Consider the following 26,311-nt stretch of genomic DNA (forward strand, 5'->3'; position numbering starts at 1 on the left):
GTTTTCTAATGAATGACTCTTTAGAAAATAACAAGGCAAATGCTTATTAATGGTGAAGGCTTTATCCACTATCAAAGTCCATGCCCCCACAGAGGTCAGAAAATGATTGAATGGAGGAGGAAATCTTATTTTAACCATCTGTCTTGATAATTCAGCATGTCAAATTCAGTTGAGAAGAAAGAGTCCATTTAGGTTTGAGCCATTCACAATAGGAAGGAGGAAGAAAATGGAATTTTAGATATTCCCCTGGAAGAGCCCTTAATCAAGATTCAGGAAATGTCCATTCAAATGTTCAATTTGACCAGTGCTCAATTCTTAAACTTTTTTTCTACGTTTGAAAAATATGGCTGCACCTTTGCTCTTACTTTGAAATAGATTGATATGCCCATGTAGAATTCTACAGAGGAGTATTTTGCTGTTCTTCCCCAGATAGTGTATCATTCAAGTGACACATCCTGGGATGCTTTGGACAGTCATTACCCATCTCCTTTAATCTGTTACCCAAGGGGATCACTATGTACACCAATTCTGATGGGTTTTGGGTTTCTCCACCTTTATCACTACGACTAAACCTACCCTAATATAGCCAAATAAATTAGTAGCTGCCACCATCTGCTACTGCATTTATAAACCAGAAGGATCTTGGAGAAAGAGATCTGACTAGGGTACCAAGGCACCAGCGCCATTCTGCCAGCTTCCAATCTCTGTCCATCCAATTCTCTAAAGAATTAACATATACCTGTTCAATAGTTTGGCTGAGGAGCTCAACGTGGCGTAAGAAGAAATATTGGTTCAGAATTTACCCAGACCAGAACAGAGATCATTTTAACTTTAAAAAGTAAAACAGAACACACAAAAGTTTTTTTCTAACTGCTAAGACAACTAAACTCATTAATGTACCCTAGCTCATAGTATATAATTAGGTGGGATTCTCTTTCATGCTATGGAAGATCCATTCTAGGGATAGAGACACACTTGCGCTTAAAAGGTTTCCAGTGTATCTTCAGCTCTGTATTTTGAAAACAGGTACACATGACATTAGTCAACTCTGCCCATTTTTACTCTGCAATTGGCAATTTTGGGTATTTGATTCGTATTTTCTTGAATTCTGCTTCACAACAATGTCAAAACTCTTTGCTCAACCCGCCAGTCCCTGTATTGTGTCCATTGGAAACATTTTGCTGTGGGTGGTGTGCAGTGTTCTGATATCTGATATCAGCAGTTATTTATTTATTTATTTATTTATTTATATCCCGCCCTTCCTCCCAGTAGGAGCCCAGGGCGGCAAACAAAAGCACTAAAAACACTTTAAAACATCATAAAAACAGACTTTAAAATATATATTTAAAAATCTTTTAAAACGTTTTTTAAAAAGTTTAAAACATCTATAAAAAAAAGGTTTAAAAACATATTAAAAAGCAATTGCAACACAATCAGTAAGGAATGTGCATTGGGGTAAAGCATAACCGCCTGTTCTGCCTAGTGGTGCGTATGCGGCTTCACTACGATCCAAAGAGAATCAAATTGTAAAGATCTGTACAGTCAGGGGTAAATGCATCTCAAATAGCACAAGGACAAAATGGACTTTCAACTGTTTAAGCAACCAGTGTGCATGTAGCCTAGGAAGCAATAGTTGAGTCAAATAATATCTCTGTCTTTCTGGCACAGTTTAGGGAGTGTGGCTAACTAGCTCCAATTAATTGCTGGAGATCTGAGACTAGTAGAGTCCTCTTCAGCCATTCCACATGAATGCTCTAAATGGGGAGGAGAACAGTGATGCGCATGGCAGGCCTACCTGTAATGTTCTCTTTTGCACTGGGCACCTCCAAATCTTCCCAGATTGAGCAGGAAGGTCTGAAGGGGGGCTGTAAGAATGGTTAGCTGGATGCACTTAGAAGCCTGCCCATGATCAGGAATTACAAGGAGGCTTCTGAGAGCATCCAGCCAAATGTGTTTAGCAGCCCCTTCAGACCTTCTCTTCGGGATATGAGGCAGGGTGAAACAAAGGTCAGGTTGTTCCGTTGCACTCTTTGGAAGGAAAGAATGAAGGAAGACAGAAAGGATCATTGCATTATCTGTTATAACCCCTAGCTTCCCAACTCTCTGTGACATACCGCTATAGCAATTAGAAATGGGGGAGAAATTGAGTTCAGTCCACATTTGAAGCCAAATCTATCAAATCCACACTTTAAAAAGAGAGAGAGAACTGAAACACAGCCATCCTTCAAAATGCACACTTACCTGAATTTTGCAATGCAGTTCTCCAGCCAACCAATGTCTCAAAAATGCATAGATTATGGTGAAGTGTGCATAAAAAGAAACATATTAGTGAAAACAACACAAAATGCATTATATAAGGAGAAATTGGTTGCAAAAATGTGTAATTAGTCAAAATTAGGTGAAAATGTATTTATTAGGAAAAAACAGCACTAAAATATTGAAGAATTTTCATGAGGATTTTAAAAAAAAATTCACAAATTGCTGCAGAAATGTGGAGAACTGAAAATGAGATTGGCAAAAAAAACAGAGAACTGACAATGACAGATCCTTCCATCCTATAGTGCAATAAAAGATGGGCATCTACTGGGCATCTGTTGTGACACAGAGATGAGTTGCATTACTCCCCTGACAGCAAATTGTCAGGACTTTATAAGTTTGATTTTTAAGCTGCGCTCCCATATGCACTTACCTAGCAGGTAACTCCCACCAAATTCAATGGAGCTGACTTCTGAGTAGACATGGGTAGGACTGCCAGAGCTTGGAAGTAACTAGTTACAAGTAACGAATTACTTGTAATTCATTACTTTTTTTGAGTAACGACTGGGTAATTCCTTTACATTTTGATTGTAATAGGAGTAATTTTACTACTTTTGTGGAGTAATTGTAACGTTTCCAGAATTACTTCTGGGCATTACTTTGGGGGGGGGCAGGGGAAGTCTTCTGCTCCTCTGATTTGTGGATGAAAATCATGTACCTCAAACTGGGCTTCTGTGCAGTGTCGCTCTTTCCTCGTGCTCTGTGGATGGGTAGGAGGCAATGAGGGAGGAGGCGGAGAGTGAGACAGAGTGGAGTGGAGAAAACAATTATTTTAAAAAATGGATAGTGGTGGTGAAGAATGGAGTGGAGGGGAAAAGGATCCGGAGGTCAAGAACATGGATAAAGAAGGAGAAGGAGGCAGCAGCAGAATGGAGATAAAGAACTGTGGAGGTGAAAGATGACAACCCGTGTGTGTGTGTGTGTGCGCGTGCGCGTGCGCGTGTGCGTGTGCGTGTGCGTGTGTGCGCGCGCGCACTTGGCACACAAAGTGGCCTCCACCACCCTCTCTGGCTACTGTGCTGCATTTGCAGTATTTTAACTTTTTTGCATCTCAGGGGAAAATGTTAGCTTGAGTGAGTGTCCCTTAGTTGGTGGCAGGGAGGTGGATAAGTGAGAGACATTATGCTGGCAGGCTGAGTGGGGGGGTTGCACTTGGTTTGACGTGCAAAGATCTGAGTAGTGGCCTCAGCCTCCCTCCCCACCACCCTTACCAGCGGAGAGACCACAATTGCTATTTTATGAATAAAAATAATTATTCTACTACCTCTGTATGTGTGTGTTTATTTTTAATGTTGTTTTAGGCAAGGCCAGCACCTTGTAGGCTTTTTTTTAAAAGTAACTTAAATGTAATTGTAGTGATTACTTTGGAAGAAAAGTAAAGTAATCAGTTAGTTTCAGAGCAATTGTAATTGTAACGGTAATTACTACTTTTTTGGGCCATGTAACTGTAATTTATTACTTTTTAAAAGTAATCTTCCAAGCTCTGAGGACTGCACTGTCTGATGTTCTTTGAAGACTGCACTCATCTACTGCCTAGCTTTAGTGTATAAGCACTGGAAGAACCACACTATCTCTTGAATGGTCTCATTACTTGAAAATAATTTCTTCCTCTCCTATTCAAAGATTGGGGACATTGGTATTGTCAGCTCTACACTGCGTCAGCAGTGCCGGTGGGGGCTGGAATTCCTGGGTGGTTGGCAGGGAAGCAAAGTCCTTAGCCGGCAGTCTGGCCATAAATCTGCCAGGTCTAGGAGGAGGGGAGCTGATAAGGGCCAGGCTTGTCCGAAGCATACTTGCCGAGTCAGGAGTCCAGACGCAAGGTCAGTAGAGGTCCGGGATCAAGTGCCAAGGGGTCAGTCCAAAAGAGGTTGCAAGGAAACCAGGAACACACAAGCCACGCCTGACGTTGCAGTCAACAACAAGCTGCAGCCAAGGTGTGCCTTATAAAGAGCAGGGTTGACAGCAGGTGTGAGCCCTCAGCGTTTGGGCCTTAAGGAGACAGGCCTGCCCCTCTTCTGCCTGACCTTCTGCTGTCTACGTTCTGCAGGTGAGAGGGGAGTATCCTGTGCACTGTCTGTGTCTGGCTGCAGGACCTCTGCTGTATCTGGGGTGCTCTGCAGCTGAGGGGGAGAAGGAGCTGGATTCTCAGGAGGCTCCTCCATGTCTCCTTCTGAGTCTGCTGCTCCTGGGTCTGCTGCTGTTACTCCCGAGTCATCCTCATCTGAGGAGTCCTCTGATGGGGCCATGACAGGTATAAACCCACTTCCTTACTTCCTAATGATAATAAGCATTTAACGCTTCAGGCAGCTGCTTTTGCCATGGTGATATCCAAGCAGAATCCATTGTATTTTGAAACTCATGAACAGACTGTTATCAGGATGAGAGTTTTTGTTTTTTCTTGTTGTTTACACATAAATATAAATATTGTGGTGTTTAACTGAATGATAATTGGATTAATAATGCTGTGATTTTATTGTTTTTATTTGGCATGTGTTTATTGTTTTCATTGTATGACTTACGGCCAAACAAATTAAATGAATATAAACCATTGTAAAATAAGAAATCCAGACTTTGTTATATCCATCTGCTGATGGTTGTTCTCACAAAGACAGTTTGTTGCTTTAATATTAACAAAGCATGCATGACAGATATCCACTAATTCAAAAAGAGAGGTCGGCAACTGCTTTAACTGGGTAGAAAGCCATCGCTTTATATTTCTAGAGAAATACGTTTATATTTGCAGTGTAGTAAATTGATATGTTCCAGGGATCATGCAAAAAGTCACAGAAATATGATTCAAGTTACAGCCTAGATGCTTGACTTGAAAACAACACACATTTTGCTTCTGGGTGTTTTTTGGTTTTTTGAAATTGAACTGCAACAACCATAAAATAAGATCAGCTCCAGCTTACTAATCCACCCCTTACTAATCATTTGCAAAGCAGGGCGATTCCAACAGCCATCTGCACTTGGTTTTTCCCACAAATGAAATCTTGCATTGCCAAAACAGAGGATAAAACAAGAGACATATTTGCATAACAGTGCATTTGTTAATTGGAGGTATAGATATTTAGAAATGATTACTGTAATTGAAACAGAAATACATCTCACCAAAGTGGAGAAGCCTGTAGCCAGGTGTGCCGCCTCAGTCGGGTGCCCAGGTGCTGCTGATGGGCAACTTCAAGGCTGCTGCTCTCACTTCTTATGGTTCTTTATCTTTAAACCGGTCTAAGACTAGGCAGCCCTTCAAAAAGAGGATTCCTTCAGAGGATTATCCTCTGACAACCCTTTAAACAGAGGACTATCATGTGTCATGAAGACACATGGCCACCCTGCTACTAAGATTGACATCTTCCTGCTACAGTTGCTACATTTTTACTAGAATGTAATAAAATGAAGTCGGGCAGGGAGGGGAAAAAAAAGCTTTCCTCGGTGCATATCTGATTTTTTAAAAATAGAAAATAGTTTTGCCTCATTTTTTATTGACTGTGTTTACATCCTGGATTTTCAATTGTATTCCACTTAAATCTCAACTGAGTCAAGCAACACATGTAAACAGTAGTTTAGATCCTAATTGCTCCTCCATTCATGTAAGGAGAGGAGGTAATTTCCATCATCTCTAACTCCCCCTTGCAGTTCAACCTTCCTTTTCCTCCCGTCAGTGGAATTGAAAAGGTTTTACAGAAATTGCAAGGTTGCATAAGGAACCATTATTACAGCCATGCTGGTACCAACTGTATTAGGAAATGTTGCAAAACGGCTCTCACAGTAAATCTTGTGTCTTCCTCCTAGATGTTCCCAAAACTGTCATTTCAAGTGCTCAAAAAATTCCATTCATATCCCCCTTCTAAATAGACTTGGTTGTCTTCACATATTTGAGCAAGATGCTTTCTTTAAAGACACCTCAGGAACTGGGGAGAGGGGGATTCTTAATGACAAAAATAGCTACGTGTTATTTTTCAGTTATGTGGTGAGGGCTGAATCCTGAGTCCAACTGATTCCTACTCAAGAAAGGTGTCTTTGTAAAGCTTGGTTTGGTTTGCTTAGCTGAGTCAGGGCTCATCTAGACAGGGTGACAGGAGGTGCATGATCAAATCATCCTCAATTATTTATTTATTTAGTTTAAGGCTAAATGTAGCCACTGATCCTTCCGATTTAGATCAGGACCACTGCGTTGTGGGGGGGGAGCTTTTTTTTCTCTCTTCACATTTTCATAACCCATTTTTATCCATTTTTATAATCTATTTGCCCAATGGCAAAACATATAAGTACCAGGGAGAGCAGCCGGGCCTAGAATAACTACACAGTATCCTCAGGCAGGTGCTGAGCCTCCGTCAGGGTTCACTGCTGTCCCCTGCCCTGCATCCTTAGTGCATGGCAGCTAGGTATGGGAAGCCAACATTTAACTTCCCACAATGCACAAGGGCACCATTTTAATTTCCCACAATGCCCCCAAGAAAATATATCAGGGGCATTGTGGGAAATTAAAATGATGGCTGCAAGCTGCCTGTTGCTACTAAGTAAACCAGTACTCTCACATCACTACTGCCTTTACCCATATAGCTCAATAATATGCAATGCATGCTTAAAAGAAAAGGTCCCATTGATTTCAGTGGAAACTATTCACAAGTAAGGACTGCAGCCATAGGCAGATGTGTGCAGGATTAATTCACATTTATGAAGCGAGGCAAGGCCTGAGTCATTGTGTCTCCAGCAGAATCAACCAAATTTAGTGGTAATTGGTCTCGGGTGAGTTTCTGCCAAGATCAACCTGAATTCTCTTGACTCATTTGCTGTAGGCCACCTTCAGGGCAGCTATAGTCTATTCCAGTGGTTCCCAACTTTTATGAGTATGGGACCTGCTTTGTAAGCTCAAAAATATTTGTGACTCCCACACACACTAATTGTAATTTTAGTCTGTTAATTTAAAAAATGGTGCATGACAAAATTGCATCTCCAAATACCCCTTTCCATAAAAAGCTCCCTGAAGACAGGGAGGTGTTGCTTTCCCTTCTTAATGCAAAGATCCAATCAAATTGGGATCCCTTCCCCCCCTGATAGTCTGAAGATGTACAGTCCTGTCTCCCAACACCAGTGGGTTACAGTGTTGGGCTAAGATCCAGGTTCAAATCCCCACCCAGCCATGAAGCCCACTGGGTGACCTTGGGCCAGACACATTTTCTCAGCCAGACCTATCTCACAGGGTTGGTGTAAGGATAAAATGGAAGGGGGGACCATGTGCACCACCTTGAGCAACTTGGAGAAAAGATGGGATATAAATGCAATAATAAATAAATAAATAAATACATTTCAGCTGCAGTATGTGGACCCCAGCCTCAGCCAACCTGCTGAGCTTTTTTAAAATCATCATCATCATCATCAAGAAGCAGCAATGTGGTAGTGGTGGGGATGCTAGATTGTGAAGACAAAAGGGTGGATTGAGGAGGGGGTTAGTGCTTTTAGGCCTTGGGATGATCATCAGAACTGAGGACTTGGTTAGCGTGCACTTGGGGAATGAGAGTGGAGCAGAAGACAGATCAGCGCATGCACACACACACAAACATACCTGCTCCTCCTGCAAGCATCTGCAGGTGTGCATGCATTTGGGAAACCCTCAACTGCCGCAGCATCTTGGAGAGAGAGGTTGGGGAGGTGGAATGTAGGTGGAAGAAAGGGGCAACACTGGCACACACACTTAGCCTCAGAGATGGGGGGTGAGCAAGTCCTGAGCTTCCTCACTGCTCCTTGGCTCCGTCTCAGCCGAAGGTGAGATCTGGATGGCCTTGCAAATAAGAATAATTTTTAAAAGGAGGTGGCAGCAAAGCAGGAGTCAAGAAAGGCAGGCAGGCTGGCTGTCAGGAAGGAAGGGGGAAAGTAGCCTTTCCTTGCAGCCGTGCTTCTTTTTGCTTCACAAAATACCCTGTCCTCTTGTTCTGAGTAAGGGCGTTGTCAGCAGCAGCAGTGCGAGGAGATAGGAGTCGGGATAGTAATCCCCTCTTCTTCCTAGTAGCACCTGCCTCAGCCTCCTTTGGCATCTGCCATGTGTGGTATAGGCAGATGCCTGCCCTTTGCGCACCTGAAAGATGCTCTGGCTCTTCAGCAAAGTGCTCCCCTCTTGTTTTGAGCAAGGGGGAGGTTTCATCTAGAGCGGCAGCGGTGAGCAGACAGCATCCGGGTAGTCAAGACCTTTTTAAAAATTAATAAATAATTCATTTCTTTACTGTCTGTGGCCCCCTCTGGATTACTTCGCAAGCCCCCTAGGGATCACAGCCCCCTGGTTGGAAACCAATGGACTATTCTATTGTACTAAAAGATAGCATCAGATGATGCAAATATCACAGCAACAAGTTTCCATGCTGAGGCCATGTTAATAAATGTAGGCTGTAGATGTTTATTTATTTATTTACTAGATCCTGTCCTTCCTCCCAGTAGGAGCTCAGGGCAGCAAACAAAAGTACTAAAAGCATTATAAAACATCATAAAAACAGACTTTAAAATATATTCCAACAAAACATCCTTAAAAATATATTAAAATAAAACATCTTTAAAAACATGTTTTTAAAAAAGATTTCAGAACATATTAAAAAGCAATTCCAACACAGACACAGACTGAGACTGGGCTAAGGTCTCAACTTAAAAGGCTTGTTGAAAGAGGAAGGTCTTCAGTAGGTGCCAAAAAGACAACAGAGATGACTTCTGTCTAATATTTTGTTGTTATGTGCCTTCAATTCGATTACAACTTATGGTGTTAGAACAAATTAAACCAGAACTGTCACTAGAAGCTAAAATGATGAAACTGAGGTTATCATACTTTGAATACATCATGAGAAGGGAGTAGAAAAAGAGGAAGACCAAACAAGCGATGGATTGATTCCATAAAGGAAGCCACAGACCTGAACTTACAAGAACTGAACAGGGTGGTTCATGACAGATGCTCTTGGAGGTCACTGATTCATAAGGTCGCCATACGTCATAATGGACTTGAAGGCACATAACAACAACAATGAATCAGTAACCTCCAAGAACATCTGTCATCAACCACCAATTCCAAAAGGTAGATGCTATTACACTAAAGATCCACATCCATTAATTAACATCCGAGAAAACTTGCAAAGGATTGGACTGCAGAAACTACCATCTGAACAATATTAAGACAAGTTCATGGGGGGCACATCATGGAGATTTGGGTATAGAAGCTGTGCATAATTCCATGCATTTGTTGATCAGGTAATTTATAGTAACGTCTTTCAAACCAACACACTGTTCATGTAAATGTGTCATTGGAGGAGCAATCTCAGCTCCCAACAAGAAAGTAGCAGGGCTAAATTGACCAGCAGAGTCACTACTGCATTTGAACTGAAGCCCTGCTGCTCATGACAGCTAGGGCGGAAAGTGGGAGACAGATTTTTTTTCTGAATTTCTGCTGTGCCACCTCCAGATTGGTGCTACAGAGAGGCATGGATAGAGTCCCCTCCAGCTACTGTACCAGCTTAGGACCCAGTGGATCTTGCGCCACCACCACTCTGTTCCAGGGGCTTATCCCAGCTATGGCTGGTGGTAGTCTGTCAACAGTCCACACCATTGGCAGGTGCGGTGGGGATGTCCACAGTGATGCCTCCCCCAGTGAAGCCAGACAAAGCCAGTCAGAGAAAACTCTGCCTTCCCCTAAGCCCCTCCAGCAAGGACTCTAAAGCATGCAAATGAGTTGCACTGGAATTCTAAGAATGTTTACTCTGAAGTACAGGCCAATTGAGTTCACTGGGAACTTTACTGCCTAGTAAATCTGTTTACAACTGCAGCCATGGGTGGATCCTCTATAAAATAATTTTTAATTTCCACCATCTGCTTCATACACCAGCATCTAAAGTGATACAGGATGCTTTAGCTGGTTAATCAGTTAGAATATATATTACCAAGGCTGCTTTCACACATGGGGCTGATTGAGTTAATTTAACGGATTAAAAAGGCAGTGCTTCTGCCCTGATTTCTACAATCCCTTTCACACTGCAGTACCAGTTGCGTTAAGGAAGATCAGCTTTTTTAGCCAATATACCAGCATTTCACACAACTCTCATATGGCTTGTTTTCATCCCTCACCCATTATATACATGCGCACTGTTCCCCACTGTGTAGGAGGTCTAAGATCTCGCCCCGCCGCCATGCAAGTCTTCTCCCTCCAGGATCTGACTTTTTAAATTGTTTTAGTTGTATCAACACAGGAGTGTGTGTGGGAAATGCTGCTATCTGTGCAGATGCCAGAATACCTATAAAACGTTTGACAGGGATGCCTGGGATGCCTGTCACATCAGCAGCTACAGCTAGCAAAAAACTCCTGTGATCTTCCAGGTTCCAAGCCTTGCTAACAGATTATTTCTGGTATCATTTATCCAGAAATTTGCACTGAACTTCCACTACATTCCAGTAGAATTCTGGAGTTAGCTTATGCGTCATCTGAAAGATCAAATATAATACGCAAATTAGGTAAGAAATTGTCAGAATAATGGAACAAAGTGCAGTGTGAAAGCAGCCCAAAACAAATTCCTCAAGAGAGGGTCCTTTTACAGATGCTGAAGGAAGGGTGAAATAACAATGTGAGGAAAGGCCATATTTAATATTTTAATTTTCTTTCCCTGGCACCCTAATAGCCTGAAGTGTCCCCTTAACTCTCACCTTCACTGATTAACATTTAGCCCTATGATTAATCTGCTAGTAATGCCAGTTTCCCCAAGAAAAAGTAAAGGAAACCGATTTTTTTATGCAGTCTAGTTCACTTTCTTTTCCCTGCCTTTCCTTTCACCCCTGAAGCTTTCTTTTCCCTGCTTTTTACTCCATGGGGTTCCAGACTTTTGTTGGCAAGGTACATATAAGTCTAGAACACTGCAATCTAAGGGAAAGTTTCAGAAGGAAAGGGACTGCAAGGGGAAGGGTAAAATACTCCTTTCCCTGCCCTCCCATCTCTTCTGAAATGCAAATTGCCCCCTCCCAAGAGGGATTTGCAAATAGAAAAGGATCAAAAAGGACTTTGTGTACTGTGCAAAGTCATAGGTTTTTTTTTTCTGGGACAAGTATCTAAAACTATGAGGAGAGCCCTATTGGATCAGGCCAAAGGCCCACCTAATCCAGCATCCTGTACCAACCAGATGCCCATTATGGGAAGCCAGCAAGCAGAACCTGTCCTGGGTGCAACGCCACTCTGTGATTCCCATCAGCTGGCATTCAGAGGCTTACTACTTCCAAGAGTGGAGATAGAACATAGCCATCATAGCTAGTAGCCATTTATAGCCTTATGCTCCATGAATTTTTCAAGCCATCAAAGTTGGTGGCCATCACTAGTGGGAGAGAATTCTATAGTTTAACTGCACTATGTCAGGAATTATTTTCTTCTGTCTGTCCTGAATTTTCCAAAATTCATCTTCATTGAATGACCCTGAGTTCTAGTATTATGAGAGCAGGAGAAAAACACTTAAAAAAATCTAAGTGGTTTACAGCACACCTTGAAATGGGAATGGACTGATTCTGACTTATGGTGATCCTATAAATAGGGTTTTCATGGTAAACGGTGTTCCAGGGTGGTTTACCATTACAAATACAACACTGCAAAATATCAGAACAGAGCACTACAAAAGAAAATTAAATACAAAATTAAAAATCCACATTTTAAAGCAGCATCATTAGCAGCAAAAACAGAATAACCTGTTAAACATTTTAAAAATTACAAATAAACATCCAATACAATAATACAATAACAATTCCACATGTTGAAGAATCATTAGTGGCTTTACACTTCCTTCCACAGTAACTTTTCCCCGGCACAATCCTTTGCACTTGTCAGCTCTACACTGCATCAGCAGTGTCCGGGGGGGGGGGCTGGAAATTCCTGGGTCTTTGGCAGGGAAGGAAAGTCCTTAGCCAGCAGTCGGGTTGTAAATCTGCCAGGCCTATCCGAAGCGTACTTGCCGAGGCAGAAGTCCAGAAGCGAGGTCAGTGGAGGTCCGGGATCAATTGCCAAGGAGGTCAGTCAAAGAGATGCTGCAGGGAAACTAGGTCTACACAAAGCCACGCCTGACGTTGCAGTCAGCAACAAGCTGCAGCCAAGGTGTGCCTTATAAAGAGCAGGGTGGACAGCAGGTGTGAGCCCTCAGCGTTTGGGCCTTAAGGAGACAGGCCTGCCTCTCTTCTGCCTGACCTTCTGCTGTCTACGTTCTGCAGGTGAGGAGGGAGTATCGTGTTCACTGTCTGTGTCTGGCTGCAGGGCCTCTGCTGTCCCTGGGGTGCTCTGCAGCTGAGGGGCAGAAGGAGCTGGATTCTCAGGAGGCTCCTCCGTGTCTCCTGCTGCTCCTGGGTCTGCTGCTGTTACTACCGAGTCGTCCTCATCTGAGGAGTCCTCTGACGGGGCCATGGCACCATCCCCCGCCCCACGACCAACCCTCCGCCTCCCACCGGGGCCTGGCTTATCCGGGTAGTGCTGGTGGAAGCGCCGGACCAGACAAGGGGCATGCACCTGCGTCGCCTCTTCCCACGAACGGTCCTCAGGGCCGTACCCCTGCCAGTCTATGAGGTACTGGAGGCGGCCACGATGCCTCCGGGAGTCCAGGATCTGCGCCACTTCGAATTCCTCTTCCCCGTTGACTTGTATTGGCAGCGGGGGCGGCGGTTTACTACTCAAGGGGTGAGGTGGGAGAGCGGGAGTCAGCAGTGATCTATGGAAGACAGGGTGAATGTGGAAGGAGGCAGGGAGTTGGAGCCGGAACGCCACCGGGTGAATTTGCTGGGCGATTCGGAAGGGACCTACGTTCCGAGCCTCCAGCTTGTGAGACGGCCGTTGCGAACGCAGGAATTTGGTCGAGAGCCATACCCGGTCGCCTACCTTCAGCGGCGGGCCTGGTTGGCGGTGGCGGTCAGCAAAGCGCTTATATGTGTCCTTGGCCTGCTCCAGCTGCTCCTTCAGGACTGCCTGCAGGGCCTGCAACTCCTGCAGCATGACATCCGCAGCGGAGACCGGCGACGGGGGTTGCACTGAGGGGAAGAATCAGAGGTGGTAGCCGTAAGAGGCAAAGAACGGGGTCTGGCGCGTGGAGGCATGCACGGAGTTATTATACGTGAACTCCGCCAGCGGTAACAGATCCACCCAATTGTCCTGTTGGAAGCAGGTGTAACACCGCAGGTATTGTTCGACGGTGGCATTGGTACGTTCTGTTTGTCCATCTGATTGAGGGTGGTGGGCGGAGGACAAGTGGATCTGGACGTGCAGGGCCCGAAACAAGGCCTGCCAGAACCGGGCGGTGAACTGGGCTCCTCGGTCAGAGATCAGGTGGTCGGGGAGGCCGTGTAACCGGAAAACCTGGGTCAAGAACAGTTGCGCAGTTTCTGGGGCAGAGGGGAGGCCAGCACAGGGGAGGAAATGGGCCATCTTGGTGAACAGGTCTACGACTACGAGGATGGTGGTCATTCCCCGGGAGGCCGGTAAGTCCATGATAAAATCCAGGGAGACCGAGCGCCAGGGCCCGGGGGGGGTAGGCAGTGGGAGCAGGAGCCCCGGGGGCTTGCCGGAGTGGCTCTTGGCTCACTGGCAGGTATCACAGGCCGTTACATAGTCCTTGACGTCCGCTTGGACCCGGGGCCACCAGAAATCCCGTAGGACCAGGTGGAGGGTTTTATACGTTCCAAAATGCCCTGCCGGCTGGCTGTCATGGCAGAGGTGGAGCACCTCTCCCCGCAGAGCTACCAGGGGAACGTACAACCGGTTCCGGTGATACAAGAGGCCCTGCTGCAAGGAAAAGGGGCTGTCCCGGGCAGGCATCCCTGACTGGAGCTCTCGCTGCTGGGCCAGGGCGTAGGGGTCCTTTTGCTGCTGTTCCTGCACCCGGTCCAGGAGGGGTTGTGGCTGGTGGGTAGCGGCGAAGTTCTCTGGGCGAAGAATTGGGCGAAGGGGGCGATTGACCTGCTTGGCTCGGTATTCTGGCTTGCGAGAGAGTGCGTCTGCTAGGGTGTTTCGGCGGCCAGGGAGGTAGGTGACCATGAACTGGAACCGGGAGAAAAACAGGGACCACCGGATCTGGCGTTGGTTCAGCCGTCGGGTGCTTTGCAGGTGCTCCAGGTTTCGGTGGTCTGTTTGTGCCTGGACCGGATGGCGTGCCCCTTCCAGGAGATGATGCCAGGTCTCGAAGGCTACTTTGATGGCCAGTAACTCCTTCTCCCAAATGGTGTAGTTCTGTTCCGAAGCGTTGAGTTTCCGGGAGTGGAACGCACAGGGGAGCAGGGACTGCTTGCTCCCCACCGGCTGAAGTAGGACCGCTGCCACTGCCTTATCCGATGCATCGGCCTCCACTATGTAAGGTCGGGTAGGGTCGGGTTGCTGGAGGATGGGTTCAGATGTAAAGGCATGTTGGAGGCGCTGGAAGGCCTGTTGAGCAGCCTCGGTCCAAACAAACTTCTCTTTGCCTCGAAGCAGGTCTGATATGGGCGTGGTGAGTTGGGAGAAGTGGGAGATGAACCGGCGGTAATAGTTGGCGAAGCCCAAGAAGCACTGCACATCTTTGGGGCTTCGCGGAGCTGCCCAGTGGAGGATGGTCTCAATTTTGGCGGGGTCCATCTGGATACCCGAGGGCGAGATCCGATGGCCTAGGAAATCCACAGTCGTGAGGTCAAAGGCGCATTTTTCGAGCTTGGCGAAGAGGCGGTGCTCCCGCAGGCGCTGCAGCACCGCTCAAACGTGCTCCTTATGTTCCGAGGGGTTCCGCGAGTAGATCAGGATGTCATCCAAGTAGATCACCAGGAAGCGGTCTAGGAGGTCCCAGAAGATGTCGTTCATGAAGTGCTGGAAGACGGCAGGAGCGTTGCACAAGCCAAACGGCATCACGGTGTACTCAAAGTGCCCATAACGGGTGCGGAAGGCTGTCTTCCACTCATCGCCCTCCCGCATACGCACCAGGTTGTAGGCCCCTCTCAGGTCTAGTTTGGTGAAAATGCGAGTGCCCCACAGCCGCTCTAACAGTTCTTGGATCAGGGGCAGAGGGTAGCGATTCCGAACTGTAATCTGGTTGAGGGCGCGGTAGTCATTGCACAGCCGGAGTTCCCCACATTTCTTTTTGACAAAGAGGACAGGGGCGGCTGCAGGGGACGTGGAAGGGCGAATGAACCCTCGGCGCAGGTTCTTGTCGAGGAACTCTCTGAGGGCTGCCAGTTCAGGTTCTGACAGGGAATAAAGCCGGCCCACGGGAAACTTGGCTCCGGGGAGCAGATCAATGGGACAGTCGTAAGGACGATGGGGCGACAACTGGTCTGCCTCTTGCTTCCCAAACACATCCGCGAACTCCCGGTACTGTTCCGGTAAGGCCTCGGGCACGGAGCTTGCCTCCTGGGTCATCAGGATGCGCTCCTTTGGCCTCCAGCAGTTGGCTTGGCAATAGGGGGATCCGAGGGTCAGTCGGCCCATGGACCACTGGATGATGGGGTCATGCCGCTGGAGCCATGCCAGGCCCAGCACAACCAGGAAGTGGGGTGCGGCAGCCAGGTAGAACTGGAGGCTTTCCTCGTGCTCCCCCAGGGCCATGTCGAGCAGCACTGTCTCCTGTACTACAGGGCCCAAGGCGAGAAGCTGGCCATCAATAGTCTCCACCAGAAGGGGGCGGCGAATGGGTTGACTAGGAACCCGGTGAAACTTGGCAAAGGACACATCCATAAAATTGCTGGTGGATCCTGAGTCCAGCATGGCGGGTACTTGTAGGGTCCCCCTTCCGGGGACTGTCAGTGTGATCAACATGGTCAGATGCTTGGGCGGTGAGGAACTGAGGTGGCAGGCCCCTTGAACCATGAGGTTGCCCCGGCTCAGGAGCCTATGAAGGCCGGGGCATGGGCATTTCCCGAGGCAGGGGCTGTGGGTCGTTTCGCGGAACACTGGGCTGCAAAATGTCCCAGGGCCCCGCAATACAGGCAGAGGCCCTGTTGCCGGCGTCGCAGCTTTTCGGCCGCAGAGAGACGTGGCCGAGCCCCTCCCAGCTGCATCGGTTCTGCCGGGGGTGTAGGGTCCTTGCCGACAGGCTCCAAGGGCCCAGCCACTGGGGCTGATGCTCTGTAGACTGGCTGGGGTCGGTTGGCAGCACGCCTGCTTTCCAGCCTCCCGTCAATCTGGAGACACAGGCGTATGAGGGCTTGCAGGGTTCCAGGGCGCTCCACCCTAGCTAGCTCATCCAGGAGCTCATCCGACAGCCCCTCCTGAAACTGGTCCATGAGAGCGGCTTCGTTCCAGCCCAGGGTTTGTTGCAATAGACGAAAGTCTGTTACATATTCCCCCAAGGGGCGTCGGCCTTGCCGCAACCTGCGTATCCGGCGGTTGGCTGTGGCAGATTGGACTGGGTCCTCGAACATAGCCTTCAGTTCTCTGGTGAAGGCGGCTAGGTCGTTGAGCACGGGGCTCCGCTCGAGGAGCAGGGGCGTGGCCCATCTAGCTGCCGCCCCGGTGCAGAGGTTAATCAAGAATCCCACCCGGGTCTTATCATCTGGGAAGGCCTCTGGGCGTAACTCCATGAAGAGCTGGGCCTGGGCCAAGAAGGCTGAGAGCTGGTCGGAAGCCCCAGTAAATTTCTCTGGGAGAGTCACAGGGCACTTGGCTCTCCCTGTAGGGAGAGGGGGTGGGGCTGCTGCTAGCTGGGTTTGCAAGCCTTGGACGGCCAACAGCAGCTGGTCTACTTGTGAGCACAGGAGCAAGTTTTCCTGCTGGAGTTGCTCCATGGTCAGCACTTCCCCCACTCCTTTGTTGCCTGCTTTGTTTGGGCTGACTGCAAACTGTCAGCTCTACACTGCATCAGCAGTGTCTGGGGGGGGCTGGAAATTCCTGGGTCTTTGGCAGGGAAGGAAAGTCCTTAGCCAGCAGTCAGGTTGTAAATCTGCCAGGCCTATCCGAAGTGTACTTGCCGAGTCAGAAGTCCAGAAGCGAGGTCAGTGGAGGTCCGGGATCAATTGCCAAGGAGGTCAGTCAAAGAGATGCTGCAGGGAAACTAAGTCTACACAAAGCCACGCCTGACGTTGCAGTCAGCAACAAGCTGCAGCCAAGGTGTGCCTTATAAAGAGCAGGATGGACAGCAGGTGTGAGCCCTCAGCGTTTGGGCCTTAAGGAGACAGGCCTGCCTCTCTTCTGCCTGACCTTCTGCTGTCTACGTTCTGCAGGTGAGGGGGGAGTATCCTGTTCACTGTCTGTGTCTGGCTGCAGGGCCTCTGCTGTCCCTGGGGTGCTCTGCAGCTGAGGGGCAGAAGGAGCTGGATTCTCAGGAGGCTCCTCCGTGTCTCCTGCTGCTCCTGGGTCTGCTGCTGTTACTACCGAGTCGTCCTCATCTGAGGAGTCCTCTGACGGGGCCATGACAGCACTCTTCCACATACAAACCATTCCCATAGTGGTTAATGCTCAGCCAACCACTTGTCACAAGACAAACAGCATTAAATACGATTTACTACCACCACCAATGATGTGTTAACAATGGTGAAATTAAATACATTGAATCCCAAAGCTATCTTGGGAGAATGCTGCAAGAAATATTCTTTTGAGTACTGCTAGTTAAACTGGGTATTTCAATACCTGTCCCTTCCCATCCTCATCTGATGTCTCCTTTTAAGATAAGCTCTTCTAGTTACTGAAATAAGTCTGCTTCAGGGGATTAGCCATGATTAAGGTGTGTGGTTGTGAATGAAAACTTCTCTGCTAGTCATAATAGTCTGGACTGCCAAGGAAAGCTGAAACTGAATACTTAGTCAGGGCCAAGGAACTTGAAGTGAACTGCCAGAACCAAGATGAAATGTGCAGTAAATAACAAGCATTAGCTTTAAAGGCTGGATTTCTTTTCTTATTGATTATTAATTCTCTTGAAGTCACTGGCTAATAGTATCAGGGATATTAATGATCTTCTTTCCAAGGATAATTCTCCTGAAAATAGCAGATTAAATAGAAACTCTTCAAAGTTCCATCTGTATCCTTCACCCTTGGGTTTTTAAGATTTTTTTACAAGATGGAAGATGCCTCTGAATTAAAGGCTGATTCTTAAATTCCTTGTAGCAATGAAAGGGATAGCTGAATATGGACCACAATTAGTGATTCCCCGATCCTGCATCATACCGAATCTTTCCCTGCTGTCTGGGTTGGGCTACATGTCCAGGGACCCCATTACAAGTGCTGATGACGTGCTGCCAATAACCGCTAAGGTAGCTGTCCCCTGGTCATAGGATAGTGGCAAGTACTACCTACACTCATGTTGACCACGTGGAGAGTCAGCTGTACAAATGGTTTTGGAATGCATAGCAGATGTGCATGAAACATGCTGAGCAATGCTGGGTAAGCCATTATTTAGTTATTTTAAAAATGCATACACCATCTTTGAAAAATATTGTATGCCACGTTTCTAAATAAAAACATAAGGAGATAAGAAGAGCCTGCCGGATCAAGCCAGTGGTCCATCTAGTCCAACATCCTGTTCTCACAGTGGCCAACCAGATGCCCATGGGAAGTCCATAAGCAGGACCTGAGTGCAAGAGCACTCTCCCCTCCTGTGGCTTCCAGCAACTGGTTTTAAGAAGCATACCACATCTGATTATGATGGCAGACCACAGTCATCATGGATGGTAGCCAGTGACAGCCTTATCCTCCGTGAATTTGTCTAATACCTAACACTTAGGCTAATAATTGTGGGGTTGTGGTGTGTGTCTCTGTTAACTTGTCAACTAACATGTGCGATTTCCAGAGGGCTAGGCATGTTGGTTGTCTTTGCTGCAACGCAGACTAAGAGTCTTGTGACACCTTAAAGACTATGACATTTTATTATGGCTGTGAGGGAGCAGCTGCAGAGTTGGGAAGGTTGTACGGGACCAGCGTAAAAGGAGGGCTAGCCTCGGCGCTCAGAAGCTGCAGAGTGTGTGTGAGAGTGAGCAGCTTGTGTGTGTGTGAGTAGCTGTGTGTGTGTGAGCAAAAAGCCAGAGTGCCAAGAAAAGAGAGTGTGTGTGTGAAGCCAGGAATTTGTTTGTGTGCAACAATAACTTTCCTGAAGGGGTCTAAGGATGAGAATTCACTGCTTTTCTTTGATGAAAGAAAGCTGATGGCACTCTGAGGACCTTTAATTTGTGAGTCTTTAACAAAGGGTTAATCGTTTGTAAACTAGAGCCTGCTTCATCAGATGCATGAAGATCCTCAGTTGCATGAGGTCATCCCCTGTCACCTCACAGCTTACAGTCTCTCCCTGTGCTCCTGCCACCCTGTGTATCTATTCCTGCAACTGAGGATGACACTCAGGATTGATTATGTCGCTTCCTTCATCACAGTCCAGCAGCAACGAAGACACCTGCCCTAGGTGCCTGTTGCCCTTCCATGCCTCTGCTCAAATATGGTGCTCCTTGTCCTACTTGAGGCTTTGAGCACAGAGGTTAGCATTTTCAATCCATGTGCTTCAGCACAAAGCACACTGAAATGTGGATGCACATTTAAAGCTTTGTCTGCTGTTGCAGAGTGAAGACTGGGGAGTTCAGGGTGCATCTTAGATTTTGTTGTCAATAAAAAGCCTCCCCTCCTCAAGCTGGTACAGTTCCTATTCCAATCTTCTCATTTCAAATGCAACAATCTCTTTAAAAGGGGGGGGGTCCTATATGAATCTGGAAATATATGTTTTTCGCCTTTATCTTCAAAGGAGTTGTCACCTGCCTGAGGTTTTACCTGTCAATTAACACAGGACAAGTTGGCTTTGATGTTTTATGGTTGACTGGAAGCCTAGAATTGTCATGCTGCTTTCATGCTGGGTTGGGAAAATGCTGAGAACTCACAGCCTTTGAATTGATATTCTTACCTGCACATCCCCCATTTCCCTGACCTGTGAGAAGTTTTGAGTTTAGTATCCCTTAAGTGAAAGAGGGCTTGTGGCACCTTTGTAATGTTTGCCTTTTTCACTATATTTTAATTTGTTTATTTAACAGACTTTGGATATCAGTTAATTGTAAAAATTAAATTAAATTAAAATTCATTTCCATGAAATACAAAATATAAATTAAAATTATCAACAGAAGTCAGAAGTTAAAAACAAGTTGGCCTAAAAAATCAAAACATAAATACAGCCAGCAATTAAAAAGATTGTTATGAGCTAAAATTACAGATTAAAATACATGTCAGCTCTACATGTCTGGGTAGGCTTGCCTGAACAAACACGTTTTAGCAAGGAGCTGAAAATAGGCCAGCGAAGGGTGCCTATCTAATGTCAATGCGCAGGAAGTTACAGGGTGTAGGTGCTCCACGCTAAAAGATTGGTTCCTTACATACATGGAACCAACATTTTGTGGTACTCCTAGTAAAAGTGCTAGTTCCACAGATTGAAATGGTCAAGTGGACATATATGGGGTAAGGCAGGTGTGAAGAGCCTTTGGCTCTCCAGATGTTTCTGAACTACAAGTCCCATCATCTCTGGCCAGTGGTCATGTTTGCTGGGGCTAATTCTTCAAGTAAACTAGAATAATAGAAAACAGAAATCAGAGCATAGATGGAGGTAAATAGGTACTCCTACAATGCCCTCACGGCACTTTAGTCAACTCACAGTTTGTCTTCAAAACTGCAAACTGTGGCCAGCATACAATCTCCCCACAGTCAGTGGTCTCTGTCCTCCTCCTTGAGGTGAATTTATTTAGTTATTCAGGAAGAACCAAAGCCATTGAGAAAAATGACCCCTCCACACACATCTAGGAATAGATGATAATTTCATTTGGTTCACATTTTTAATTGAACAGGCCTGATTTGTACCTATATACATAACAAACATCATATCCTTCAGATTTCAGTTCTCAGAATTTTGTGCTACAGCAAAATGTGTTCAAATTTCATATTTCAGGATAAAATATGTTTAGAAATGCATGAGATAAGACACTTTTAAAAACATGTATTTTGTGATAACATGCATGTTTAAATACATACAGCCCAAGGCTGGCATATTTTAACCTCCAGTTTGGGAACAACATGAGGGGACTGGGAAGGCCTGGAGCTCTGATGCTGGGAGTGGGAGGGCCAAGTAAAATAGGGTGGAGGGGGAATGTGACAGCGGATCTTCCCATCTTTCTCTGCCATTGGAGAGGGAGATACGATGTTTCCTATGACCCCTAGGATTCGCTCCCAGGGACCAAAATATTGCAGGGTCAATGTATTATCGTTGCGCTTTCGCTATCATTTATGAGATTTCATTTTATTACCATCACTATGGTCTACATAAAGAGGTATCTTTGTTTGTTTGTTTGTCCAGTATATTTGTATGCTACTTTTCATCACCAGGTGACCTCAATTCCCAATTTTATATTTCTACATTGTACATTCCAGTAATCAACAAAATTATTCCATCATTCCTCAAGCTCAACATTACACAACCTCCCTTCCCTCCTTCAAACTATTTCAGTCATCTTACCCATCTCTTACTCATAATCACCAGTTCTATGCATTTCATCATAGATGAGGTCCAATAAACTAAATTTCAATCCTAGCAAGACGGAGGGGCTGTGGGCAGGTGGCTTCCGAGTCTGGATAATTGGTCAATTGCCTATTTTGGATGGGGTTGTACTCCATCCTGAAAGAGCAGGTTCATAGTTTGGGGGTGCTCCTGGATCCATCTTTGTCACTCAGTAACAACAGGTGTCACCAGGTGACCTCAGTGGCTAGGAGTGCCTTTTACCAGCTTCTGCTAGTAAGACAGCTGTGGCCATTTCTGGACCAGGATAACCTGATCCCTGTTGTCCATGTGCTGGTAACCTCCAGGCTGGATTACTGTAATGAGCTCTGTGTGGGGCTGCCCTTGAGGTTGGTTTGGAAACTGCAGCTGGTGCAAAATGTGGTGGGGTGACTGCTCACTGGGCCAGAACATTGCCAACATGTTACCATGCTGCTGAAAGAATTGCACTGGTTGTCCATTAGCTACTAGGATAAATTCAAGATACTGGTTTTGGGGTACAAAGCTACTATATATATAGTTTGGAACCAGGGAACCTGAACAGTAATGTACTGGCAAATTCAGAATTTGCCAGTACATTACTGTTCAGGTTCCCTGGTTCCAAACTATATATATAGTAGCTTTATACCCCAAAACCAGCATATATATACTGCCTTCAAGTCGATTCCGACTTATGGTGACCCTGTGAATAGGGTTTTCATGAGGCTGAGAGGCAGTGACTGGCCCAAGGTCACCCAATGAGCCTCATGGCTATGTGGGGATTTGAATCCTGGTCTCCCAGGTCATAGTCCAACGCTTTAACCAAAACCTCTCTCTCCTTTTTTCCTTTTGGTGCTGGGTTGAGAATGAGATCCTTGTTAATGCACAACAATGGATGTCCATAGGAGCCAATCAGCATGAAAGGAGACAGTGTTAGCTACTGAAAACTGTCTTATCAGTGCTGTCTGGCCTCCTGTCACTCTGATTGGCTCCAATCAGCAGGGAAGAACTAGAAAGCAAGTTAGAAAATTCTTCTCAGTGGCTAACATATTCCTCTTTCATGCTAATTGGCTTGTAGGACACTGGAGACATAAGGACCCTGCTGTGACCCTGCTCCCCAAAAGATAAAGTGTCTAAAACACCCCCAAGACCCTAGACAACTACACCCCTGTACCTGAAAGATCGCCTTACCCCTTATATATTGATCACTGCAGGTGAGGGCCTTCTGGAGATACCATCTCATCAGAAGTTCTGTTCTGAACAACTTTTAGTGTTGTGGCACCTGCAATTTGGAATTCGCTCCCATTAAATATTAGACAGGCACCGTCTCTGTTGTCTTTTTGATGCCTACTGAAGACCTTCCTCTTTCAACAAGTCATTTAAGTAGAGACTTTATCCCAGTCTGCATTTGTACTGGAAATGTTTTTAAGATTTTTTAATATATATTTTTTAAAATGTTTTAAAGATGTTTTTATTTTTAATATAATAATAATAATAAAATTTAATTTCTGTGTCGCCTATCTGGCCAATGGCCACTCTAGGCGACGTACAACAGTTAAAACACAGTAAGATAAAATACAATGGTACAATATAAAAACAGTAGAAAAACAATACAGCAGCAGACAATGATATTAAAACACAGTAGGAGGCAATTCAATCTAGTAATTAACCCTCCCCGGAAATCCCAAAGGCCTGTTGAAAGAGCCAGGTCTTTAAGGCTTTACGAAATGTATTTAGGGAAGAGGCATGCCGGAGATCTTGTGGGAGGGAGTTCCAGAGGGTGGGGGCCGCCACTGAGAATGCCCTCTCTCTAGTACCCGCCAATCTGGCTGTTTTTGTCGGCGGGATTGAGAGAAGGCCCTGTGTGGCTGATCTTGTCGGGCGGCATAATTGGTGGCGTTGAAGGTGCTCCGTAAGATAAACTGGGCCGAGACCGTATAGGGATTTAAAGGTTAATACCAACACCTTGAATTGGGCCCGGAAAACAACTGGAAGCCAGTGTAGATCAAACAACACTGGTGTGATGTGATCCCGGCGGCGACTATTCGTGAGTAGTCGAGCCGCCGCATTTTGTATAAGTTGTAGTTTCCGGACCGTTTTCAAGGGTAACCCCACGTAGAGCACATTACAGTAATCCAAACGAGAGGTGACCAGGGCGTGTACTACCAGTGGGAGCTGATGAACAGGAAGGTAGGGTTGCAGCCTTCGTATGAGGTGTAGTTGATACCAGGCTGCCCGGCTCACTGCCGAAATCTGAGCCTCCATGGACAGCCTGGAATCAAGTACAACCCCAAGGCTGCGGACCTGGTCCTTCAGGGGTAAACTCACCCCATTGAACTTCAAGTCAACTTCTCCCAGCCTTCTTTTGTCCCCCACAAGCAGCACCTCGGTCTTATCAGGGTTCAGCTTCAGCTTGTTCCTTCCCATCCATCCACTCACGGATTCCAGGCACTTGGACAAGGTCTCCACAGCCGACTCTGGTGAAGATTTAAACGAGAGGTAGAGCTGAGTGTCATCTGCATATTGGTGACACTGCAGCCCAAACCTCCTAATGATTGTCCCCAGCGGCTTCATATAAATGTTAAATAGCATGGGAGAGAGGATAGAACCCTGTGGCACACCACAATTGAGAGGCCAAGGGTCTGAAACCTCCTCCCCCAATGCTACCATTAAGATGTTTTTAAAGAAGTTTTATTGCTTGCCGCTTGCCCCTCTGGGCTCCTTCTAGGAGGAAGGGTGGTGTACAAATTTAATAAATAATTACATAAATCCCATTCTGTTGCGATTTGTTGATCCATCTGTTTTCTGGCCTATACAATGTTGGCAGTAATTAACAGGATACAGATTAGTGGTTTCAAATTCATGTCCACCATCTCCAATAACATTAAGCAAAATCAGCATTTCTGGTGAGTCATAACGTACTCCTGATTATATCTTAGATAGTTGGCACTATTTGCCTCCAATAATTTACTATAATTGGGGATTCCCATCACATGTGAAGTATATGCACATTCCCTGCTGAACACTTCTCACATTTAAAATGGTTAATCATATTGATTTTATTTAATCTCACAGGCATTAGATACCATCTTAATAATAATGTATACTGCAACTCCCCAATTGATAAACTTAGTGAAGATTTTTCTACCTGGTTCCAGATCTTATTCCATTGTTGCTCTGTGATGACCCATCTCAGATTTCTTTCTCATCTTGTTCTGCTAATTATTTTTCCTCCTCATATCCATTAATAACTTATAATTTCTGACAATATACTCTTTGTTTTATATTTTATTATTTTTTCACAAGTTGTCTCTTGTCTAAATATGCACATTGAGCCCATAATTGCAACAGGATATTCCTAATTTAGAGTATTGGTATCATGGTGGTTGCCAGCCTGCTGTGCTCAAGGAAATTTCATGTCCTGTCAATAAACACCCATCCTGTATTAATTCTCCAAAGTTTGACATTCCATTCTTCTCCAATTTCATAAAATCTGCTCCCCAGTTTCTTCTACATAAGTTTCAATGTCTTATGTCTTATGCCATATGTCAGATGTCAGGACTCAATTTTGATTTATATCTATCCCATGTTTTTAATAATTGAGTTAGTATTAGATTTTGTACATGAATCCCCTGAATCTCTGTTTCATATGCTTTTATACTATTTTATTGGTTTTAGATTGAATTTTTGTTTTAATGGATTGATTTTATATTGTACATAGCGTACACTGCTTAGAGATATTTGAAATATTAAGCAGTTTAAGAACATCAGAACATAAGAAGAGCCTGCTGGATCAGACCAGTGGCCCATCTAGTCCAGCATCCTGTTCTCACAGTGGCCAACCAGGTGCCTGGGTTTACACATGGTGATAAATAAATAAATAAAGTTCCTGAAAGCTTTGACTTTACATACTGCTTAAGGGCTTATTTATTGGGGGCTTATTTATCTGGCTTATTTATTGGATCGAAATTTCTTGTGTGCGGGAATACAAGGCAGAATGTCCAATTTAAGCAGACAGTATTCTGTTGTTGGACTGGTAATGCACGTTTCACCAAAGGAAAATCATGGTCTAAAAGTTGGGCCTCTTGCTCAATAGCCAGTAAACTTCCTAGACTGTAAAAGAAAAGATTGTCTGTAACTTGAATTGAGAAAGATTAGACACCAGAAGAAAACAACAATGTCTTTTAGATATTAGGGCTGCTAAGATATTGTTGGCTCCTGGGCTTTCATTCTTACAGAGACACCCTTTTTTATTTGTCTTGGTGGATCGATTCAAAATGAACATTTGGTCCCATAAATTGTTATCCAGTCCATCTCAGTAGCCTGTATCTGTCTGAGCTAATACTGATTCAATATACCTAAAAGTCTTAAGAGTTTGTCATGCTGTAACACTTTGCACCAAAAACGATCCAAACAGGAATCCAAGATGCACTTTATGGGATCATCCTTGAACAGATTCTTTGGAGGACACACTCCATCCAAACCTCATTATGCATATGCACTAAAGTGAAAAAACTCCCAAAGCCCACCTACGATACAAAAATATGACATTGGAGGAAATTTTG

At 45.5% G+C, this 26,311-nt stretch overlaps 1 long non-coding RNA gene across 1 annotated transcript in view; it reads left to right on the forward strand.

Annotated features, from left to right (window-relative positions):
• The first annotated feature begins 4,353 nt into the window (after positions 1-4,353).
• The window catches only part of LOC133363072 (uncharacterized), a 34,553-nt gene continuing 12,595 nt past the window's right edge, over positions 4,354-26,311 (forward strand). Inside the window, exon 1 of the long non-coding RNA XR_009758061.1 lies at positions 4,354-4,567. This is a non-coding gene — a long non-coding RNA (uncharacterized LOC133363072). The remainder of the gene's footprint in view (positions 4,568-26,311) is intronic.

This window comes from Rhineura floridana, chromosome 1 (assembly GCF_030035675.1).
Source record: "Rhineura floridana isolate rRhiFlo1 chromosome 1, rRhiFlo1.hap2, whole genome shotgun sequence".
In the NCBI taxonomy this organism is placed as follows: Eukaryota; Metazoa; Chordata; class Lepidosauria; order Squamata; family Rhineuridae; genus Rhineura; species Rhineura floridana.